The 25,666-nt window shown below is 38.1% G+C and overlaps 1 protein-coding gene across 1 annotated transcript in view; it reads right to left on the reverse strand.

Annotated features, from left to right (window-relative positions):
• Positions 1-25,666, reverse strand: part of SASH1 (SAM and SH3 domain containing 1) — a 232,954-nt gene that overhangs the window by 206,475 nt on the left and 813 nt on the right. The window lies entirely within an intron of this gene.

Raw genomic sequence — 25,666 nt, forward strand, 5'->3', positions numbered from 1 at the left:
ACCCCATACACAAAAATAGGAAAGTGTGTATACTTGAGTATGCATGGCCAGACCAAAAAGCTGGTCACAGAGTTCTTGCCATGATTACTTCCTCAAGTTTTGCCTTACCATTAATCCTTGATCACTAGTAACCTCATCTTTAGGAGACTGTGAAAAATGACTGGAACTAAAGGTCTTAAAACTGTTGCTTTTGTTACAGTTATAGCTGCTAATAACACCCTTGGCTGAAGACCAGCTCTAAAGTGTGAAAAACTCATTGTCTCTTTTTTATCCTAGTACTCTAAGTAATGATATGAGAAGGGGAAAAAAATGACCACAATGGAAGGTGCATTACTTGGCCATACCCCTCAATACCTCAAAGAATTTGGGCATAAATTGTGGTATGTTTGTCTTGAGGTACACTCATTATCAGTCAAGGTAAACCTAAATAGAAGGCTCTATACCAGTCCTGGGTCTGGGAAGTTGAGGGTGGTGTGGGGAGGTGTATGTATCACATCCTGATGCAACTTGGTCCACCCTACACTAAGAAAGCTTCCTGAGGAAATCCTGACTGCTACAGAGAAATGGGTGGCTCTGGGGAGAGGATGTAAACAGTAGCACTCTGTTTTGTTCTTTGTCCCAGCAGACCAGAGTCGAGACTTTGCTAAACAATTTTTGGCAGTGGCGCAATTGAAAAGCCAGGACTAAGCTTTAGCTCATACAACTACAGCATTTATATGTTAGGAATTCACAAGAGGCAACTCCACAAAGGATGGATGAATCATGTAAAGACAGTGGCATTCTCAAATTGTCTATTGTCATAAAAGCTAATAATGATGATGATAAAAAATCTAATAGCAAATTCACCACACTTAAACTTCATTCTTGAAAAAAAACTCAAAATACTTTTAAAGGATTTAGCCTGTATTATTTATAAGAAGGATAATCTGAGTTGCTAATACTAGCTAATAAGTTCCCTGAGGAGTGACACAGCTACTCCTTGCCCACCCCACTCCAAAGGAATTTGTGCTGCAAATAAGAAAGAAAGAAAGAGAATAGAGATGTGTGGATTTTGGTTTTGTTGGGTTTTTTTTTCCACTAGGATACCTCAACTCCAACCTAGTGTATTTGCATGCAGATCTCAATTAACTTGGGCCGAAAGGCAGGCTGTTACAAATGTCACTGTGACACATGACCAATCCAACTTGCATTTTTTAATATTCTAGTATCTTCCTTTACCATCAAATAAAAGGTCAAGAGACAGTCCATGGTAGGTGATTTCCTGTAGGATCTCTAATATGATCCTAAGTGTAGGAGACCTTGTGTCATCTTGTCCAACTCCATCATTTCACAGGAGAGGAGAATGAAACTCCAAAACGTTAAGTGACTTGCCCAAGGTAACACAGGGAGTAACCAGTGGCGTCAGGATTCAAACTCTGGTCCTTTGTGTCCAAACCCAACATCCTTTCCATTGTACCACACTTGCCCCTCATGATTTCATGACTCCAAGATACCTAAGGTTTTTTTTTTTCTTCTCAAACTAGGTTTAGGAACTCTTCCTCAGCACTCAGCATAGGTGCCTTCTTCGTGCCACTTCTTTCCTCCTTCACCCTTCCCCCTTAATAAAATGAAAACCTAATGACTAGGCAGAGGTTTTTCCATCTGAGGAAATGTCTTCCTAAAACTGCAATAAATATTTTTCCCCTTCTGAGGTGACACAAAAATTGAGCTGAATACCCAAACTTTTGAGACACAAACTTCATGAAGTGGGTGGGGAGAAGATGGGGAGCTCTGGGTTTTAATGTCTTAATGAAGCTCTATGAAGCTGGTGAACAGACAATATTTTACTCTAATACATTAATACAGAGTTATTAGGAGATTTCTGTTCATTTAATTAAGTGAAACACAGTTTCCCCCAGGGAGTCCTTAAAACACAAGACTATTTAAATATTATTTAGATGCATATCTTTTAAGCATCACAGACTCCGTGGGTCTTTCCCTTTATATCAATTAGAGATATCAAATTGGTAATAAAAGTTCTCTCTTTTTGTCAGTTAATAAACCTTTGGAATAGGGAATTTATTACTTTTATTCATGGCGGATACTTGTCTTCCTTACCCAGCATTTCATTTTCACATGAGGCTGGCTAGTCCTCCATTACACTCACTCAAGTTCCTTATAATAAAACTGAGAGGCTTAGCTTTCTCCATCAGTTCATAATAGTCTCATACACAGTTCTTATTTCATGATAGTGGCCACAATTCCCCAAGGAATACTCATTGCACCCCCTTACAGGATTAGCAAGATCACCTTAGAGATGTATGTTAATAGAGAAAACAGGATCATTGAGCAGTTAGTTACAACAACAGAAAGGGCTAAAGGCCCCAGAGGCCATTTCCAATTGACCTAATGCATTGTCAAGTTCTCTGAAGAGAGTGGATAGTCAGTGATTGAGGAAGCAAGTTAAAAAGTTACAGGAATAGTGCACATAGAAACCGTCAAACAAATTGTGGTACATGAATGTGATGTGATAACAAATTATAAAGAAAGTAAAAATGAGGACACATGAACTAAGCTGTCAGCAAGCACTTATTAAGCACCTGTTGTCTATGTGTCAGACACTGTGCTAGGGCTAGGCACTAGGGACAGGAAGACAAATGCAACAGTCCCTGACCTCTAAGAGACAAACACGTCCATGTCTAGATAGATGCAAAATAGGTACAAGGGAATTTTTGAGAAAGTATGCATTAACAGCTGAAAAAAAAAACAACAGGAAATGCCTTATGTAGTGGTGGTACTTGAGTTTAATCTTGAAGGAAACTAATAATTAAGTGATACAATGAAGTAGAAGACTATATATATATATATATATATATATATATATATATATATATATATATGTATATGTGTGTGTGTGTGTGTGTGTGTGTGTGTGTATATATATATATACACACTGACCACAATTATATGTGTGTATATGTGTGTGAGTGTGTATACATACACACATATACACATAATATACATTCATACCCACATATAGTTGTTAATAACAATAATAATGACTATCATTATTATTCCTATTACAACAACAGAACTTGGAAAGATACGTGGGGGAAAAACATTCAGAATCAGACGAGGGGACAAAGAGGATATTAAAGTTAACAAACATATGATGGCCAAACTTGGCCCTAGAGAAAAATTGAGAAAATACCTCTCCCTACCTTCTTTGCCGAAGTCATGGACTATGGATATATATGCTATCAGACACAGCTGGTTAATTTGGCTAAACTGCTTTTTCCTCCCTCTATTTTAATATATCTATCTATATGTGTGTATATGTGTATTTGTATACACGTACACATACAAACATACATATATACACATACACATATACATGCATGCATGTGTATGTATAGGTGTTTATGTCTATATAAAATTTGGCTACAAGGAATGGTTGAATAGGTAGGGAAGGGAAGCTCTCTCTTCATACCTCACAGTCTTCTAGAGAGTTGCCCACAACACTGAGAGGTCACAGAGGCAGTATGTGTCAGAAGTAGGACTTAGACCCAATTCTTTCTGTTTTTCAAGGCTAGCTCTCCAGTCATTATGCCCTACAACTTTTTCAGTTTACGCCCCACAGACCCATTGTCTTTCTCCATTCACCACTCACCAGAAGCACATTTATGGAGACATTTGTAGAGACCCTGATACTAAGTAGTTCATAAATCATGTCTAGTGTCAAAAAAGCTATACACATGATAGAGAAATAATCAAATAAAAGTTCAACTCTTCCTGTATAAGCAACAATGGTCAAAATTCGTTTTCACCTTTGACTTTGTGGAAATTTTTATTCTAGTTGAGTCACTTCTTGTCCCAACTATTGCAATTTCCAGTTTTATGATCTTCCTGGAAGTCTAGGAAGCATGGAATGATGAAAGCAAATAATATTTTTGCTTCTCCGTCCAACTTCCACCACTCATCACCTCTTTACCCACTTGCGTATACTGTTTCAAATTACTATCCTGGCTTTTACATTCCAAGGACTCCTCTGAGTTTTTCTTTTAACTTACATAAGTCTAAAAATTGCCTTTCTCCCACTCCCACAACATTGGGTGAAACTGTCAATATTGTCATATGGGAATGTGTGTCCCGCTATGAGTGAAGAGAGAAGCAATCTCTTTAAAGCTTCTGCGGCCCCTCTCCTTTCGGTCAATGAATCATTTCCCCAGTGAAATTTCAATTTTAAAACCTTCCTTTTCCTCAGCAAATTAGGAAAAGTTTCTTAATAAGGATGTCTGTTGGACTGTGTAATAGTCTCCAAAGGGAAGTGATGAAGTTTTTGCTTGAGTCACTTAAATCATGCTGGAAAATTCATGGATAACACTCAGTGGGGAGCAGTCCTTCTTTAACAGGATGGGTTAGGGGTGATCTAAGACATCTTTTTTTTAAGTCTTCATTTTCATTTTAGTTTATAACATAGTTTGCCTAAAAGCTTTTGATTCTTTATGAAGGATGCACAGTAAAAGCTATATATCTGCCTAGTCTTGTTTCAAAATAAACCCCTCCCCCCCAAAAACCCCAAACTGCAGTAAAACAATGCGTAGCACAAAGTCTTCAGAGTATAAGGCACTTCAGCACTTATAAGTCTTACTAATTTTCCCTTTAACCTCTAACCACTCTTACTTCTCTAGAACTCCAATGAGAAAGGGTGTAGGTGGTTGCTAGCTTAAACTCTGACTTACCTAACATGCTCAGTAGCATTTTAAACATCACCCTTTCCTAACAAGGCTTTGCAAGGTTCACAGGGATGGCACCTGGCTATAATAAAGGAGTCTCAGGCAGAGTCTATTAACGTTTTTATCCATCCACCACCCTGTGCCCCCACATCAGTCCTTTACTAACAGCTCTCCCACCCTGACCCTGCACACAGGTTTTTAAAGTCTGAGAAGTAAAGGAAAAGAAAGAAGTCAGTTTACTTTTCTTGGCCCATCCTTTACAGAAATTAACAGTAAAGGTCTGCTTTGAACCCCACTTTGCAGAAATTCAATTTAAATCAATTAAGCCCCTATTATGTGTAAATTATTGTGTCATTGCTGGACATGCAAAAACATAAAAATTGCCCTCCTGATTCATTCTGACCACTTTTGCCAACCAAATTGTCAATGCAAGAAATCATGGTCTAGAGCAATGATTAACAGTGAATTTTTTCCTACCTAGTACTTGCTGACATATCTATATGATTCTTTTGCGAGCTTTAATTCGACTCTATTACTTCTATTAAGTATAAAGCATTCTGGAGCATCCATCCCTCCTACCCTTTCTTCTTCTATTTTGCCTTTGCTAATAACAGGGGCCAGGACCTATATTTAAATTTAGGACTTCCTTTATACCATCTTTAATGTGCATGGCAGCCAGAGCTCCTAAAGATTGTCAGATTTGTTACTCCATCCATCAAGGAATTAGGCTAGACAAAATGGGAACAAGCCATTTTACATTCCTATTTTCCTTTTTTCCTTCTATCTCTCACCAGACAAAGACTTGTGAGGCAATCTTCCCATAGGATCCCCCAACAAGGCACCAAGTAGCCCCTGATTGGAAGGCTCTAGAAAAATATCAATTCTATTTTTTTTACATGAGTGTAAAATGTGTCACCTAAAAATATTAACCACACAGCAAGCTACTATTTAATAGGACACTCCAAAAACAAATAATCAAGTAAGATAGTTAGCTGACCAATGAATTGCAGGTCACTTGCCATCTCCTAGCCACACTAACAGCCTGTCTCTGAAACATCAGGAAAGTGTGGAAGGCAGAAAAGAAACACTGCAAAAGACTGATCATCATAATGTGGTGATGATGCAAATTCCAAGTTTTCTGATTTGCACAGAAGTTTTCCACCCCACTCTTCCATTTTACCTACACCAAAAAAGGAATGTGTGCGCCAATTTTAAAGGGATTTATGAAAAAGAACAACATGTGCCCAAACAGTATTAGAAAATCAAAAGCTACTGACTGGGTAGGAAGTAACAAAGAGTAGTCTAAAATATTGCCCTAGATGCACTTACCAGTGCTGAAATATAATGAATGAAAATAAAAACCAGTTTCTTACCACTCCCTAACCCCATTCACCCCAAAAAAAGAAAACAAAGAAAGAAAAAAATAAAAAATAATTCAGAGTCAAAGAAACTCTTTCTCTTTACTTGGATGGACTGCTTCATAAGTGTTAAGCAACAATGATCAATCATAAAACATTCTTAAGTTCCTACTCTGTGCCAAGCACTCTGCTTGGCACTGAGAATGCAAAGGAATGAAGAAGAGATATTGCCTGCTATCAATGAGCTTAAATCCTACAGCAAAACTCATCAACATACTCCCCAGTCCCACAGATTGTTTCAGAAATCACATATGGAAAATGATTTAAGCACCTAATATGTGCACAGCATCATGCTAGGCAGTAGAGAGACATAAAGTTTTACCCTAAATGTGACATGACCCAGACCTTTACCCAGTCTAGTGGAGGTGGGAATGGGGGTGGGGGAAATCAACACAAATATCTCTAAGACACAATCGGGCAGAATAAATACATTAGGCAAGTTACAAAACAAAGTGCTATATAAAATCTGATTGTGAGGAGGGGGGTTGAAATCAGAGAAAAGCTGACATGTCAATAAACATCAATTAAATACCTACTATGTGCCAAGCACCGTGTTAAGTGCTGGAGGTACAAGGAAAGGCAAAAGACAGTCCCTGCTCTGAAGAAGCTCACAATTTAGTGGAGGAGACAGCATGTCTATATATATATATATATGTATATATATATATATATATATATACACACATATGTATATATATATACATACACACACATATATATGTTCTATGTATGAACTTTGTATCAACTATGTATGAACAAAATCTATACAGGATAAATTAGGGAATCAATAGAAGAAAGGCACTAGAATTGAAAGGCTTCTCATAGAATAGGGAATGTTTGAGTTTATCTCAAGAGACTAGATGCAGCCCTCCTTTGCAGGCAAATTAGCTTCACTTGAAAGCAAAGAGTCACTGAAGCAACCTCAACATGACCTTTTCTCTTCACTAATAAAAACAAGTGAATAGAGTGCAGGGCATGTAGTCAGGAAGTCTCACCTATGGGAGTCCAAATCTGGCCTCAGACATTTACTAGCTGTGTAATCCTTGGCAAGTCACTTAACCCTGTTTGCCTCAGTTTCCTCATCTGTATGAAGAGCTGGAGAAGGAAATGGCAAACCATTCCAGTATCTTTGCCAAGAAAAGCCCAAATGAAGTCATGAGGAGTCAGACACAACTGAAACAACTGAACAATAACAACAAGAACATGGCTTGATTTGGACTTGCTCCCAACAAAAGGAAGAGGTGGTTCTTTCTAGGTCTATTTTGCTCAAATGTGCTCAACCAAAACAACTCTGGCTGTCTGATCACAATTCATCCTGCCAACTAAGTTACATAAATACAGTATTTATCTTGACTAGACTAGCAAATTCAGATTCAAACCAATCTTGCTTTGGCTTGTTCACTTAGTCTTTTGCTGACACAACGACATTAACTTCTTGCCCTTGAGGGAGCATGACCTGTATCTCTATCTTAATGTGTAAGAACTGAAACAGGCAGTTGTAACTTGCCTGCATATTGACAATTTCTAACCAGGCATCCAAATGTAATCTCTATGATTCTTTGGGTAACATCCAGATCTAAGAGTCTATAAATATTATCAAATTCTTCTGCATGTGCTATTCAAAATCTTTCTGGCTTATTTCTAGGTCACCCAGACATTGGATGATGGAAGAAGAGAGTCACAAAGATACTACCTGTGTATGAACAGGTGCTTTGGGCTTTGACTTGCCCTCATCTTGTGGAAACATAATTTGATTTCAGGAAAATAAGCCTAATGTTGAAGTTGGAGGTCTTGGGTTCAAATCTCTGACCTTACTACCTGGGTAACCAGGAGTAAGCTCCTTCATCTCCCTTGGATGCAGTTTCATCATCTGTGAAATGAGGTGGGGTCGACTTCATGGCTTCTAAGAATACTTCTAGTTCTCCAGCTTTGAGTAGGTCATTCTGGGGCAATGACGGTGGCATTCACCTATGGTTTAAACTAGCAAGAACCAAAAGGCTCTTGTTGCCATCACATAAAGGTTTTGTTGTTTAGTCATTTTTCAGTCATGCCTGCTTCTTCACGACCCCATTTGGGGTTTTCTTGGCAATGGTTTGTCATTTCCTTCTCCAGCTCATTTTATAGATGAGGAAACTGAGGCAAACAGGATTAAGTGGCTTCCCAGGGTCACAGAGCTAGTAAGTGTCTGAGGCCAGATTTGAACTCAGGAAGATGAGTCTTCCTGACTCTAGGCCTGGCACTCTATCTACTGTGCCACCTAGCTGCCCACATAAAGATTTATAGGAGCCCAGTCTTCCATGTGCCTCAGAAGGACTACTCTTCAATGTTCTTGTGACAAAAGAAAATGCCACAAAACACAGCATTCCTAGCCACCCTACCATGTACTAGATGCTCTTTCCCTGATGATCATTCAACCTCAACCAAACACTGGGCCAGGAAGAGGAATAGGATTGCTTCACCTTCAAAATTGTCCCTTTGCCACCTGTAAACAACCTCTTAAGTTTTACTACGTGTCTCTATTACTCAGCTCACTTCTTGTCTCAGTCATCTACTGCCATCCAGGTCATTCGTTCTCCCTTCTCAATGAAGTCAGTCCTTGGCTCACAGTGCTCCTCCTCTCCACCCCAATCCCTGTCATTGTACTGAAGAATTCAGCACAAAGTGTCAATTTCCTATTAAAAAAAATACCTCCTTGAGGGATCTTTTTCATTTTTTTTTGTATTTGTATTCGAATTGCTTAGCAGAGTGTCTGGTACATAGTAGGTGCTTAATAAATGCTTGTGGACCTATTTATTGGTCTTGGGCAAGTATTTTTGCCTTTTCTAAAAGGACTAGTAAAGTTTATATGCTTTAATCTTTAAAAACATGGATAAATAAAACAAAGTAGCATCCACTCTTCCCTGTGGAAGAGATAGCCAAGGAAATTCTGTGCTCCCCAAACCACATCTACCTTCTCTTTAGAGAACCACAGAAGTGAGAGATAATTGGACCACCTCCCTCCTCTTTGGCCACATCCTACACAGACTTCTCACCATGTGGCTTGCTGCTACCACCAGAGACCAGGCATTGGCCCCTCTTGTTCAAATTAGTGACTGCCTGCCCCCTGCTAGTATTTCAGGAAAGTTCCAGCCATGCTTTTCTTCAGTCCTCTCCCTCAGGCCACCTCTTCAATGTCGTCCCAACAATTTCTCCTCACCTCTCCCACCTCCCACCCTCCTCCAGTTCTGAAATCACCACATTTCTGTGTCTAGTTTCCCCTATTAGAATGTCAGCTCCCTGAGGTCAACATCTGTCTTTGCTTTTGTATTCATATTCCTGAAGCTCAGCACAGTGCTAGGTTTATAGGATGTGATTAATAAATGCTTGGTTCATTAGTTCAACCTCCTAAACTCCCAGTGTCTCCCCCTACTCCTTTTGTACAGTATTCACACAGGAAGGGTCATATACCTATCATCACTGATGACTGTTCCATCACCAGGTTGCAGAACTCTGAAGGATAAGGGGGTATGGTCAAAGAGAGGAAATTCAATGTCTCTTTCTTCACCCTTCCTAAACATGAATGCAGGGGTGGGGACCTGCAGCCTTGAGGTCACATGTGGCCCTCTAGTTCCTCAATGGTTCCCCACCCCAGTGACTAGTTCTTCCACTCCTCCCCATTCTCCCTACCATATGTTCCAGATCTCCAGCTTCAGGTGAGGAGACCTTTCTGGCCTTCAATTTCCAGCTGTGCCTATCCCTTGAAGAGGAAAGTTATTGGAGAGCAGGACTTCTGTCTCCTTCTGCTCCATCACTTGTCTAATCACATTCCTCTTCACAAGGAAGAGGAATGGGGAAATTGGGCCTCCCATGTAATCATCTGAGCCTGGCCCTTCCCCCTCATGCTGTGCTTGGCTCTCCTCTGATCTCCAGCCTCCTCTGGGAAGACAAATGGCACTTTCTACTCAATGATGGATATTCTTACACTTGCCATTCTTACACTTACCATTCCACCCCAAAGTTCCTTCATAACCTAGCCCCTCCTATACCTCTCCAGTCCTCTTACACCTTACTTCTCAAAAACCCACTCTTTGATCTAGTGGCACTAGCCTCCTTGCTAGTCCTCCAAAAGGACCCTCCACTGGCTTGAGACATTTTCTGTGGCTATCCCCCATGCCTGGAATACTCTCCCTCCTCATCTCTGCCTACTGGCTTCCTTCAAGTTCTACTTAAAATTTCATCTTCTAAAGAAAGTCTTTCCAAACCCCTCTTAATTCAAGTGCTTTACCTCTTTGAATTATTTCCTAGTTTTTTTCATTTATATAGTATAGTGTATGTTTGTGTGTGTGTGTGTGTATATGTGTGTATGTATTTATCATATATATGTGTGTATAGATACATATATAATATATATATACACATACACATATACATATGTGTGTTTGCTTGTTGTCTCCCCCAATAAATTGTGAACTTCTTGTGGTCAGGAACCACCTTTTGCTTCTTTTAGCACAGTGTCAGGCCCATAGAAAGCACTTAATAAATGTTTATTGAATTAAATGCTCATAGGGGAAAAAAAATCACAAAGCTATGCCAGCTGAGTTCACCTCAGTTGTGCCCTCAGTGCTGTCCAGTAGTCCTTTGAATCTTGCCTGAGAGACTCTAAACAGTGTTGTTTCTAAACCTCTTTCCGCAGACCTTATACCTTTTCTTCCTTATTCTATCTGAGCTTCCTCATCTGTGCTTCCTACCGTACTGAGAAAACAGGCTATTCATGAAGAGAAAATCTCTTTTCCCCCTTCATTCCATACCTTAAGACCTTCCTTCTATCATAACCTATCCTCTTCTTTTCATCCAGTCTCAAGAGAAAGAGGTGATCCATGCCAAGGCTAACTCCTCCACTTAAGTTCTTGATCCAACATCTTCCCATCTCAGCCCCTCGACCATTAACTTTATCATCTTCAATCTATTCAGTCTATTGATTTCTTTCCCTTTATTTACAAATATGTTCAGGATTCCCTCACCCTAAAAACAAAACAAAAAAACCCAATAAAATCAAACACCCCTTTGGCTTGAGCCTGAAACTGCCCTCAAACTATCATTCTATATCTCTTCTTCAACAACCAAAGTCTTTTAAAAGGTTGTCTAAATCCCTTGCCTACATCTGTACGTCTCCCACTCATTTCTCAATACCTTCCAACTCCACTACTCAACTGAAACTGTTCTTTTCAAAGTTATCAAGGAGCTCTTAATTGTAAAAAAAAAAAAAAAAACAAAAACAAAAAACAATGACCTTCTCTGAGTCCTAATCCTTGAGCTTTTTGACAGTCAAACACTTCTTCCTCCTATACATTCTTTGCTGCCTTGGCTTGCCTGACACTGCTCTCTTGGTTCTCCTCTGTCTTGTCGGATCTCTCCTCAGTTCTTTTGCTAAATCATCCTTTTCTTCATGTCCATTGTGTAAGTTTCTTTCAAAGCTTTGTCCTAGGTCACCTCTTCTCTTCTTTCTCCCTAGGTGATCTCATGAGTTCCCACGGATTCAATTATCATATCTATGTATGATTTCCAAATTAATATTCTGACCCTAATCTTCCTCCTGATCTGCATGCCTCTGTTATCAACTGCCTACTGGACATTCCACTGGGATTTCCCAGAGGAACCTTAAACTCAAAATGTCTAAAATAAAAGTCATATTTCTCTCTCCTTCAGGCTTTTCCATCTTTGTCAATGACCACCATTCCTTCAGTTAGCCAGGTTCAAAACCCTGGAGTAATTTTCTAGGACCTAAAATATAAAATACTTTCCTTAGAACTTGAAAACTTGCCCAGTCTTTCTTCAGTCTAATTTTCCAAGCTTATAGCATACGACACTCACCTATTCATTCTAGGTTCCAATCAGACAGCCTGCTTACTTATCCTCACAAGTGACATTCCATTTCCCAACTGTTGTCTTTGTACAGGCTACTCATTCATGCCAGGAATGTACTTCCTCCTCCGCACCAACTAGTAACATCACAAGCTCAAGGACCACCTTGTACATGAGACTTCTCCAGATTACTGTAGACATCAGTGCCTTCTCCGCAGTTTTACTTTCTCCTTATTTTTTATTTACTTAACTGGGCAGATGTTTCCCTCCAATAATATGAAAGCTCCCTAAGGGCAGAGACTGTCCTTTTCTCTTTATAGTAGCAAAGATTAAAAATAGATAGCATGTACTTGTATATACACAGACATATATAATTATGTATTACCTATGGTTTTCAAAGCACTTTAATTCACTTAATTCTTACAACAAGCCTGTGAGATAGGTACTTCATTATTCTCCTTTTTTTCTGATAAGGAAACTAAGGCACAAAGAGGCTGAGTAACTGGCTAAGGGTCACAAAGCTTGTAAGCAGGATTGAACTTAGGTCTCCCTGAACTCTATACAATGCTCCACCCAGTTGTACCACCCATACCCAACTACCAGACACATAGTCGGTGTTTAAGTAATGCTTGTTGAGTGAATGCTTGATCCTTCCTTCTCTTTCAATGCCACTACCCAATTAGGTGTCTAGTCTTACCTATTTGACCCACACATCTCTGGTATCTACTGATCCCTTTCTTTCCACTCACATAGCCTCGGCTCAGTTCTTGCATGGTGTATTGCAATGTCTACTTAATTCCTGCCCCCTTCCAGAATCTCTCCCCTCCAATGTATCCTACACACAATTAGCTCTTCCTAAAATATACATCTGATCATGTCAGCCTCATACAAAAAAAAAAAAAGATTCCCTACTGCGTCTGGAATAAAACAGAGAATACTCAGCCTAGAATTTAGACTTTCATAATAAGATTCACACCTCCTTTTCCAGTTATCCTTCTTACTACTCCTATTCATGTATTCTCCATACTAGTCAAAGCCCACTAGCTCTTCCCTGTACACAGCATTCTATCCTCTGCCTCCATACCTTTTCACTAATGGTCTGCCACGTCTGGAGTATAATTCCTCATCACGTGTGCCTTAGAGAATCTCTAGCTTCATTCACCACCACTACGTAGTTAGCAATCCTCTTGAAATTATTTATATATACACACACATCTATATATACATAATCACACATATATGTAGTGATTCAATATACATGTATAGTATAGTGTTGAACATGTATATGGTCTTTACTTCTGTACACAGTCTCCTAGTAGACTGTTAGGGCAGAGACTGTTTTGTTTCTTTCTTTGTAACCCAGAACCTAACACGGTGCCTTTCAAGGAGAGATGATCACCAAATGGTTTTTGAATTGTATGTTTGGGGGTTCCATCATACTGAACTGCACTTACGGAATGAATGAAATGAATGAAGTAGCTGGCTTATGGCGGCCTTATAGCCTAAAGGAAAAAGGCACAGGATTTCAAGTCAGAGGGCTTGTTTTTAAGCCTCAGCTCTGTTATTTACGACCTGTGTAGTGAATAAGACTTCATTTCAACTCTCTAGGCCTCGGTTTAGACTAGTTGGCTTCTAAAGTGCCTTCTCCTTTCTAAATTTCATAAGCCAACCATTCAATTCAGTAAGCATGCACTGAGTTGTCTTTCATGAATAATAAATTCTCAGGAGAGCAAACCTCTCATCAGCCCCCTTCTTTCCACATGCCGTTGGCCAAAGCAGACATACAACCCCAGTCTGTGAGACAGAGTCTTCCCTGGATGAAATGCTTCCTGAGTGCATGTCCTTACTTCACCTTGAACTCAAGTAAGTGAACTGAATAAACCAGGCTGGCAGTCTGGAATTTACAGTCCCCAGCAGCAACTAGTGAAGTTAAAATATGCTAAGGATGCAGGTTTTGAGCCATGGAATACAAATCTCAAATTACAAAGGGGGTAGTGGTGGTGTGAAGAATGGTGACCATTATCAAGAGTGATTATAGGGGGAGGGAGGATGGAAATGGAACTGGGAATTCCTGGAAAGATTCTCTCACTCCTCAGTACCCCCATATTCTCCCTCCAAAAATAACAGCGTGGTCTATGGAATCAGAAATAGAACTTGTTCAAAGTATCACTTATATTTCAAAGATATCAGTCTTAATGATATCAAGGATATTTACCTCCATAGCATCTCAACTCTCTCTATGGTCACTGTTCCTCTATCTAAGAAATTCTGTTTATTACAAAGAAACACAAGCTAGGAATGCTCTCCCATTTAAATGAAGTGAGAGGCTGAGGAGTCCTCAGTGTTTGCTAATTCTACAAAGTAGCTGGTTACATGTAGGTAGGTGAGGATTTGGGTACTCCCCTAGCTCTTATTCTGTGGTAATAGTGCAGGATGGGGACAGCTAGGTGGCTCAGAGAATAGAACTCTGGGCCTGGAGTCAGAAGACTCAACTCTCTGAGTTCGAATCTAGCTTTAGACACTTACTGGGTGTGTGACCCTGGACAAGTTACATAACCCTGTTTACCTCAGTTTCCTCATCTGGAAAAGGAGCTGGAGAAGGAAATGGCAAACCACTCCAATATCTCTACCAGGAAAACCCCAAATGGGATCGTGAAGAGTCGGATACAAGTGCCAACAATGACAAAAGTTCTAAGAAGTTCTAAGATTTCGCCAGACTGCCAAAGGCATACACGCGCACACACACACACACACACACACACACACACACACAGACACACACACACACGCACACACACACACACACGCACACACGCACACACAGTTGAGAACCCTTGGATCAGATGAATAATAAACATGACATTTCATTCCTTTCCAATGCCTAGGTACAGCAGCTTCATAGGATCATTGCCACTGAATGGGCCTTAGAGTCCACCTATTCCAAACCCCTCATTTTAAAGAAGAGGAAACAGAGGATCTGAGTGAGTTACTACTTGCTCCCCATAGGTAGTAAGTAAAAAAGCCAGGATTTAAACCTGGCTCTCTGACACCATATTCATAATTCTTTCAAGACACCACCTCGCTAATGAAAAATTTACTTCCCATTTATAGCCTATCTATAACACTGCATAAACACAGCAAATGAGTTAATTTTTTTGCTTCTTTTGACTTAGAATGTGTCAGAAAGCAACTTTTTTTTTTATTTAGGGCTAATCATACATAACACCAAGGTGATATCTTCATAATCTCCCAATTAGTGACTCAAACTTCCCTCACTAGAATTCAAAAACCAAAATGAATTATTTGGAGTTGTTAAAGAAACAGCCATTAACAAAACCATGGCAAAATATTATAGGTAAAATTTAAGAGAACCAAATTAGACAGAGTGTCTAAAACTATAAAACTGGAATCATTAGTTTGAGTGGCTACTTTGAATGATTACTAGCAAATCAACTATTTTTTTTTTAAAAAACCACTGAAGGACCTATATGTACAGAAATGTTTATAGCAATTCTTTTTATGGTAGAAAACAACTGGAAACTAAGAGGGTGCACATAAATTGGGGAATGAGTGAACAAATCACGGCACATGAATGTAATGGAATAGAAAACCATTGTGCATAAAAAATGAAAAAAGTGATGGTTTCAGGGAAACCTGGGAAAACTTGTAAGAACTGAGGTGGACTGAAGTGAGCAGAACCAGGAGGACAATTTACAAAATAACAACCTTGTAAAGACTACCAACTTTGAAAGATTTAAAAACTCTGATCAAAACAATAACTAACCATGATTCCAGGAGACCACTGATTAAGCAAGCATGCTACCCACCTCCTGACAGGCAAACTCAAGATACAGAGATATATTTCTGGACATGGACAATATGAAATTTATTTTGCTTGACTATGCACATTTGTTTTAAGGGTTTCTTTTTTCTTTTTGGATTGAGGGTAGGTGTGAGGAGACAAAATAAATGCTTGTTAATTGGAAAATGAAAAAAATTTCTAAAACAAACTGTTAAATTACTATGGTTTCACTGAAAGCACATTTTTTTGCCTCAAAGACAATTTTAAATAACAATTAAGATGGAATTTTAATGAAAATTATGTTTTTATTACAAATACCTTCTTAATCCCTCCTCACCCCTGAAAAACCAGGGTGTTTTAAGTGATTTTCTGCCTGTCTCTAGGAGTGAGAAAAACTTCTCTTGCACATATCCACCAACATAAATGGCATTTGAAAGATTTTTTTAAAGGCAAAAGGCCTGTCAGATCTATGAAGAAGGAAAGAATTTGTGACCAAACAAGAGATAGAGAACATTAAGAAATATAAAATGGATGATTTTGATTACATTAAATTGAAAAGTACATTAAATTAAAAAACCAATGCAACCAAGCTTAGAAGGGCAGCAGAAGGCTGGGAAACAATTTTTATAGCAGTATCTCTGATAAAGGTCTCATTTCTAAAATATATAGAGAACTGAGTCAAATTTATAAGAAAATAAGACATTCCCCAATTGATAAATGGTCAAAGGATGGTCAAATGGTCAAAACAAGCAGCTTTCAGAAGAAATTAAAGCTGCCTATAGTCATATGAAAAAAAATGCTCTATATCACTATTTACAAAAGAGATGCAAACCAAAACAATTCTGAGGTACCAAATCACATCTATCAGATTGGCTAACATGATGAAATAGGAAAATGATAAATGTTGGAGAAGATGCGGGAAAATTGGAACATGAATGCATTGTTCGGGGAGTTGTGAACTGATCCAACCATTTTTGGAACTATGTCCAAAGGGCTATAGAACTGTGCATACTCTTTGACCCAGCAATAACACTTCTACGTCTATATCACAAAGAGGTCATAAAAACAGGAAAAGGACCCACATGCACAAAAATATTTATAGCAGCTCTTTTTGTGGTAGTCAAGAATTGCAAATTCAGGGAATATCCATCAGTTCAGGAATGGCTAAACAAGTTGTGGTATATGAATGTAATGGAATACTATTGTGCCATAAGAAATGATGAGCAGGCAGACTTCAGAAAAACCTGCAAAGACTTGAATGAACTGATGCTGAGTGAAATGAGTGAAACCAGGAGACCATTGTACACAGTAATAGCCACACTGTGTGATGACTGACTTTGATAGACTTAGCTCTTCTCAGCAATGCAAAGATCTAAGACAACTCCAAAAGACTCATGATGGAAAATGCTGTCCACATCCAGAGAAAGAAGTTTGGAGACTGAATACATATGGAAACATACTATTTGTTCTCCTTTTTTGTTGTTTTGTTTTGTTTCATCTTTCTCATGGTTTCTCTCATTAGTTCTAATTCTCCTTCACACCATGAATAATGTGAAAATGTTTAACATGAACATATAAGTACAGCCTATATCAGATTGCATGCTGTCTTGTGGAGGTGGGAGGAAAGGGAGGAGGAGAAAATTTAAAACTCAAAATCTTATGGAAGTAAATGTTGAAAACTAAAAACAAATACATTATTTAAAAATAAATAAAGGCAAAGGGCCAAAATAAAATTAGGTCTACATATTTAAATTAAAGTGACCCCTTGGTTGAAAAGCCAAAAGCAAATGCCATCCCTATATTTTAAAACACAAGTAAAAAAAAATTAGAGACTCAGAAAAAAAGATAAAATTTTTAGAGCTAATATATTTCAAATAAACACTGCCCTGCAAAGTATATATTTATCCAAAATTTAAATTCTGTGCTTTGATTTTCAAACCAAAGATTTAAAGTGGCCAAGTTTCTAAAATCTAATACTCTTGTCTCCTCTAACTCAAGATCTTCAGCTTTGATGCTGATCTAATCAAAGGAAACTACAAGGGTGTTTTCTTCCCATGTTTATTTTATGAATTAGGTGTAAAAACTTTAGAAACCAGGTATAATTTCCCACAGTTTTCTTCACAAAATCTTTTTCTCACTTTAAGATATCTCTCTTGCATCACAGATGATCTAATAAAAATATATATGTATTTATGCATATATATATATATACACACGTGTGTATTACATAGGAAAAAAAAACAACAACCAGTCTTATGTAACTGTAGCAAGAAGAAAAATAAATCACTTGCTGTGTCTATATTAATTCCTATAAAGGTAATACTATGCTGAGAAAAGAAATCAGCTGGGGTTTGATGGTTGCCAAAGGTGTATTTTAAAAAATCAAGGATTGTAGATACCAATTTGTATTTTGCATTAACATTTATTTACATTAGCATACCCATGTAATTTACATACATGGCCATGGCTACTTAATAGTGCCAGGACTTATCCCCACAAAGTTTAATTTACATTTCTTTTCTCTCCTTTACTCTCACTGCCTTATGATAGAAAGCAAAAATTGACTTATCCAGGGCAAAGGCTAAAAAGGGATGGATGGGGAGAATCAAGCAGATCACCGGAATTCCAACACTACTGTCTGTTAGAAAACAATATTTGATATAAGCTATGGGTCTGTCTTGATATCACAGTAGCCAAAGGACCTTGTAAACAAGAAAAGGTTTCGCATCGTTGGCCTCAAGGATAGTTAAACTAATGGTCTATGGTTGACTTCTTCAAGAAGCCAACAATTCAAAGACTATACATGAAATTATCATTATTTATTATTATTGTTACTAATAGCTAACACTATATGCATGTATATACACCTGTATATGTATATGTGTGCATATATGTACATGTGTGTGTACAAATTTGATCCTTTTCAACAACCCTACGAGGTAGGTGCTATAATTATCCTCATTTTACAGATACTGAAAACAAGTCTGAGAAAGGTTATTTGCCTAGGGTCACAAAGTTAATTTATATTTTGTTAGAAATAGAAATGTAATCTGGAAATAACAAAAGACATATAAGAAGTCAATGTCTTCAAAACACACATTGAACAGAGAAGAGAGACTATCACTCTCACCAAGTTTTTGTCTGCTGGATCTCCTAGATACCAAGATTCTTTGATACATTGAGCCTTTGAAAGAGACATCTATCTATATTGGGTGCTCTGGCATGTAACAAAAAGATACAAGATAGGTTATCTCAATGAGCATACTTTCTTCATAAAAGATTGTTTCCCTGTGTAACATTAATGAAACAGAAAGGATACCAAATAGCTGAGGTACTCAGAAGCAGCTTTGTTACTCATTCTACAAGAATCACCATTTTAGACAACTATTGAAGGAAAAAAAAAAGATTTGCAGAGTGAAGTTTCCCAACATGATATTGAGAAATATTATCAAAACTATTTGGCATGCTAGATAGCCATCTATAAACTTGCATGTTTCCTCCTCTAAATTCCTTTCTAGCTTTAAATCCAATGATCCTATGTTTTATATATGTGTATCTATCTACCTAAACAGAGGTTTCAAACTAGCAATCCAAGCCCTGTGGCCTGCAACATAATAGTGGCCCTCCTATAACTGGGGAATGTTTGACTAAATAAATAAAAATACATTTTGTTGTTGCACAGCCATTTTTCAGCCATTTCCAACTCTTCGCGATCCCATTTGGGTTTTCTTGGCAAGGATACTGGAGTGGTCTGCCATCTCCTTCTCCTGCTCATTTTACAGATAAGGAAACTGAGGCAAACAGGGCTAAGTGACTTGCCAAAAGTCACACAGCCAGTAAGTGTCCGAGGTCATATTTGAACTCAGGAAGATGAGTCTTCCTGACTCTAAGCCTACAATGCGACGTGTAGCTGGCCCATCAAATGTTCTGTAACTTCATTAGTATCACTATAGACTGCAACCACTGTACTCTTTCTATAGACAATTTTCATGACCTTGTAGTAGCCATTTTTTCTCCCACTAAACACTTAAAACCTGATAGTCATCCTTTGGGTGATGAGATAACTAACTATATGTAACTAGGACCCTTTAAGTTTTCTATGATTGTTATATCCATAGAGCAAAAGGCTAAGGACACAGTTCTTTATCTACATCATACATTTACCTTTCAAGAAACATAATTTCACTATTTTTTAGTATGTTTTCCATTATTTACCTGGTTAAGGATTTAATGGTTACTATCACTTCACTACATTCTAAATTAAGAGTTTATAAGATTATAGGATTTAGCTCTCTAAAAGATGATGATCTAGTCTGATCTCATTTTGCAGATAAGGAAATTGAGGCCCAGAATGCAGAAGTCAATTGTCCAAGATTATAGAAAGCTTTTAATTGATAAATTGCAAAGTCATTTAGTTTTCTTTGGAGCAGACAGCTGTTGTAAGTGTTTACATGTGTTGTAAGTGTTTATATGTCCTTTGTTAACATTCAATCTTAGAGTACTTTGGTCTAAAAGTATGACATCCTTAAACCTCCTAGAAATAGTTGAGGTGGAGTTAAGCAACACCTACCAAAGTTGAAAGAAAAATGTAAATGGGAAATTAAAATATAGCCCTAGATCTCAAATTATTTGGGAGAAAGAGAAAAGGTTAGGGCAATGGGGGGTGGGGGACAGGAAATAGAAAGGACAGATAACTGATAGTACTTAGGGAACATGTACTCCGGGATTTGAATCAGAGATACAAGCCCTGGACTTCATAAAGCTTGTATTTAAAAAAAAAAATGAAAACATGGATTAAGAGACTTCCATCTAATAAAGGCAGATTCAGGAAACTAAAGTAGGGCAGAGAATAGGTAGAGAATAGGAGATAAGAAAAGACAGGCATATTATCAATCCCAGTTAAGGCTGTTAAAGCAAGGCTTAGAGGAGCGGCACCTTTGGCAGGAGAGATCTTTGACTTGAAGTCTAGTCTGTAGTCTTCTTCAGCTTTCAAACCTGGGGTAAATCTCAGTAAGTGGTAGGCAGAGGCACTAACTGTCTTTATCCAGTTCTAAGGTGGTAGCAATAATGCTTTTTTTCCTTCCAAATTCCTTACCTACATCTTGCATAGCATTCTGGGTGTGATTTAAAAGGTTAAGAGATAATTAAGATGGTCTGGGGTTGGCTTAAAGTGTGACTATCTTAAGCCTTTGCAAATCTTGATCTTAACCTACGTTTTAGCATTTTAAAGGAACATTAGTGTTTCCAACAAAACCAGCCCTTCTCCCACCCACTTGAACTATGAAGATGGGGTAATGGAGAAATTTGAGTGACTCACCCCAGCTACACAGGGGTGAACAAATGAACAAGGTTCAAGACTTCTGAAAGGTGGATGACCCATGTGAAAGACAGTGTTGATCTCCTGATCTTTAGGCCATCATCTCATGGGGGGAGGAGGGGAAGGGAATGGCTTACTTTACCTAGAATGAATGATAGGACAACCCTTCAAATTATCCCATTGATCAAGTCAGGACAAGATTACCTGAGATGTAGCCAGAAAGCATTAATTTCCTTTTTTCCCCCAATTAGAATATACCTTCAGGTTACAGAAATCCAGTCTAAAGGGGGCTGAGAAACAGGGGCTATTTCACAAGTTTTTCTGACTGCTGGGTGCAAATTGCAGGAACCCAACACATTAGTAACAGTAAAGTGTCAAAGGGAAGTGGCATAAAAGCAAAGATAAGGTAAATGAGAGGTACTTATAACCTTCTTCCCAAATACAAGTCTCTTACACCAGGAAAACTGAGGGGAGTTTAACTTTCCCTCCTTCCTAATCTCTAGTAGGCCCAAAAGGAAGAGGAATACTCTAGTTTGGACAGAGGCTTTCAGTACTCTACTGTGCCCATGATTCCCCTCAAGACTTCAAGAAAAGGTTTATTTTTTTAAAGGAAAATTATTTTTTTCAAAACATGCATCCTAATTTTTTATTTGGGAAATAGACTCACCATCTTGATAATCCACTCACTGGATAATAGGATCATGAGTAATTTAAGAATCCACCATTTGTAACAAACTAAATATTTACCAAATAATGCTATTTTCAAAGTGGCTGCCCAAAGGATAAGGAACATCTGGAACCACTTACCTACTGAATGAAAGGTAAAGAGCTAAAATCACACCCAATTCTCACTTTCATAATACTTAGCAGAAGCCTCATTCCATAATGGAAAATGCCATATACTCTTAGGAACTCAAAACAAATGTTTCAGAGTTATTGCATAGCATGCTTCCTATGAAGAGGTTTTAATTATACAAACCTTACAGTGATTTCATAAGTTGCAAACATGTTTCAGTTTGCACCATGAATCTATTAAAACAGAGGTTGGCTAATAAGTCTTCAAGTATTTGCAGCTAAATTTAGATCTGCCCACTGCCCTCAAGCAGCTTAGTTTCCTCTAGGACTTTCCATTTCTCTCTATTTACATTTCTATTATTAATTCTATTTTTAGCATTTATGGTAAGCACCAAAAATGAATTAGGGGCTGAGCACAGCACAGGATTAAGGAGTCTTTTTGATGAAAACATAAATTGTGTCATTTCTTCTCTAAAATTACAGCAGTAAAATCACCACCAAAATGCTTTATTTAGCAACTAATTGGGCATGAGTACAACTATAGTGTGCAAGTACAGATCAATCTTCTCACTAATATTTATTAGTGTGACTACTTCATGCTACGAGCATGCATTATTCAACTACCCTTGAATCCTAGGACTCATTCAAATATGTAAATGATTACATATTTATTGGACGACTATTAAGTAAAGTTTTGGTTCGACTAAAGGCAATGGAGTCATGGATGGTGGGGGTGAGTAGGTTGCTTTGCTAACAAATAATTTAAAAGGTTCTCTGTCATCAAGGAAAAAAAAACAAGTTGTTGTGAATGGAAAATGAAGTAGGCCTGCTATATCAAAAACTCTTAAGCATTCAGAATGGACTCCACTGGGGAGGATTTATGGAAATATCAGAACAAAGGCCACAGAGGCTAAGGTGCGGATGGGTTGCAATTTTGGGGGGAAAAACCACCCCTGTTGCTTCAAGCATGGATCTATGCAAGTTATCAGCATTGAAGGCCCTGACATTCAAATTTCTACCATTGCCACTCTAGCTTTCCAGGAAAAAAAAATCATATTGCTATTTTACTTTAATGTTTCCATGGACTTATTCTGTAAGCAAAGTTCAAATCCTAACTCTGATAGTTGTATGACTATGGGCAAATTGCTTACCTCTCTCAGCCTCAGTTTCCTTATCTGAAAAGGGGAATAAATTATACTTTGCACGACTGAATTCACAAGGTTGTGATGTAAAAGTGCTTAGCAAACCTTAAAACACTTAATAAGTGTGTTATTGTTATCTGTTAGCTTTGAAGTTAGATTTTTGTGCTCAAAATCTAGTATTTAGATTACCTAAAAATTATGAGCTAAGATGATCTGCTTTAAGATTCAGAAAATCTTTTCATATTGCATTTTACTGAGCATATTGGCAATGACAACCTAACAAGTTAATTTGAGGTGACAAGTACTAGAAAGATACTCCTGCTGAAATGAAAAGAGCACTAAAAATTTGGGTTCCAGCCCCCAGTTCTATTACCTTGGACAAGTCATATCAGTTTTCTTATCCGTAACGTAGCAACAATAAAACTTGTTTGGTCTGCTTCACAATATTTTTCTGAGGATCAGAAAACCACTAAGTGTTATGCTAATGTAACCATTATTAGATTTCAATATCGGCAAAAAAAAAAAAAAGCAATTGAAGGAAATCTATTTCAATAAAGATAAGAAAAGCTAGCCAGCTAGATGATTCAGTGGACTGTACTGGACCTGAAATCAGGAAGACCTGAGTTCAAATCCAGCTTCTGACACTTTACTAGCTGTGTGACTCTGGGCAAGTCATTTACCTCTGTTTGCCTTAATCCACTGGAGAAGGAAATGGCAAATCACTCCAGTATCTTTGCCAAGAAAACCTCACATACAATATAGTCCATGGGGCTGGGAAGAGTAAGATATGACTGAATAACGAACAAGAAAAGTTAACTCAGCTCTAGGTGAAAAATATGGCATTCTGTGTTGTTTGGTATAGTATCCCAAAAGAAGTAGCACTAGAAACGAGACTTTTAAAGTAACTAGGATAAGTTTCCAACATTTGGAACAGTAATAACTCTATTATATGGTTTTAAATGGATTGCAGTCAAGGTGAAATGTCAAACTTTTACTACAACCTGAACTCTTCCCAGTAGGCATGTTCAGAAAAGGGGTAAGACATGTCCTTCTAGGCAAAATTACTGGGTAGTTTTGCTAAGGAAAGCATTCAAAGAGCTAAATGGGAACTTAAGGAAAGGAAAACAATATATATAAGAGTGGGAAAACACATGTGAAAACAACCCGTTTATAGCAGGGTTCACAAACTTTCAAACCTTAGCCCATGCTATTAGTTTTGAAAAAAGTACACATTTTCTTCCCTCCTGCATCTGCCTATTGAATAACAGGTTTGATCTCCTTCTGCCCCACCCATCCCTAAGTCAGCCAAACAAGACTTTGCTGTGACTGGCCAAATACAGTGCCAAAACCTGCCAGGAGAGAGAAAACAGCTCTTCAGTAAATGCCAGCCTACTTCACAACCAGCTCCCTTCCTGCCCTCCTATCTCCTCCCCTTTCTTCCCTCCCCACCCCCATTGACTCTGATCCCACTCTGTCATTGGAGCCATTAACCAAAATACAGTGGCTATAATAGGATGCTACAGAACTGAATTTCCCATTTTTGAAAGTTTCTAAGTAGGAATAAATACTTTGGGGGAAAACAGAACTAATAAAGCATTTTTCCTGCTTTGGAGAATTTTTCAAAATAACCTACCAACATATTTCAACCAATTCAGTGGCACTTGAAAAAGTTTGTGGGGAAAAACATCAACCTTAATGCAATACAGTTAAAAAGCAGGTGTTTCTTCCTGTCCAAAATTACGATTCTTAAAATACAAGAGAAAAATAAGCAATCTGTTACTTATCCTTCCCTAATTCTCTGAAAGCAACATCAGTGACAAAAACAACTGACAATAACAAATGGAATAATTGGTGGATTTTGGTTAAGGGGAAAGTTGGGGGGGGGGGGAGAGGACAAGGAAGAAGGGTAATTAGCTTTTTGAAAAATGTCAATCAGTCACCATCCAATCAGTCTTTTCAAACAAGTTCTATGAATTAACATAACACCACAGATGTACTGCACGATATAGGCAGTGTATCATTTTCTAAATCTGCAACAATTTTTTGGATCTAGATTGAGATAGCCTCCATCCTGCCTGCCTCCTTCCATCACTCACACACACACACACACACACACACACACACACACTTACGTTAAATCACTCTTTAAAAAAAAACAAATCTACTCATTCCCAGAGTTATTAAAGATTGGTTCAGGTTGAAGCCTAATCCTCTTGCATACTTGGGGAACTTCATAATGCCAAGTCGGAGAGATATTTTGTTATCAAGCATTTTAAATGGCACGACAATGTAGAATTCACAACATAAATTAGATTTCGGTCCATAAAATCTGATCAACCAACATAAAACTGCAAATGGTGTAATCTCTTTTGAGGCAGTTCTGAGTAAAGCAATGGTTGTGTTCCTCTGAAGGTCAGGCAACAAAGGAGAGACAAATACAAGTATGGGCCACAAACTTGTCTCCAAATCCAGAAGTTCTGTTGGATCTAATGTGAAGCTCTCTTCCTTGGAGCTCAACCTGAGACACCTTTGCCTACTTACTCTCCACTAACTTTTCAGCAGGTGCCCAAGAGAAAACTTGTCTAAACAATAATCCCCAGAGACCAAGAACTGATCTGATGGCGATCCACTTTCAT

The sequence above is a fragment of the Trichosurus vulpecula genome, chromosome 7 (assembly GCF_011100635.1).
Source record: "Trichosurus vulpecula isolate mTriVul1 chromosome 7, mTriVul1.pri, whole genome shotgun sequence".
Classification (NCBI taxonomy): Eukaryota; Metazoa; Chordata; class Mammalia; order Diprotodontia; family Phalangeridae; genus Trichosurus; species Trichosurus vulpecula.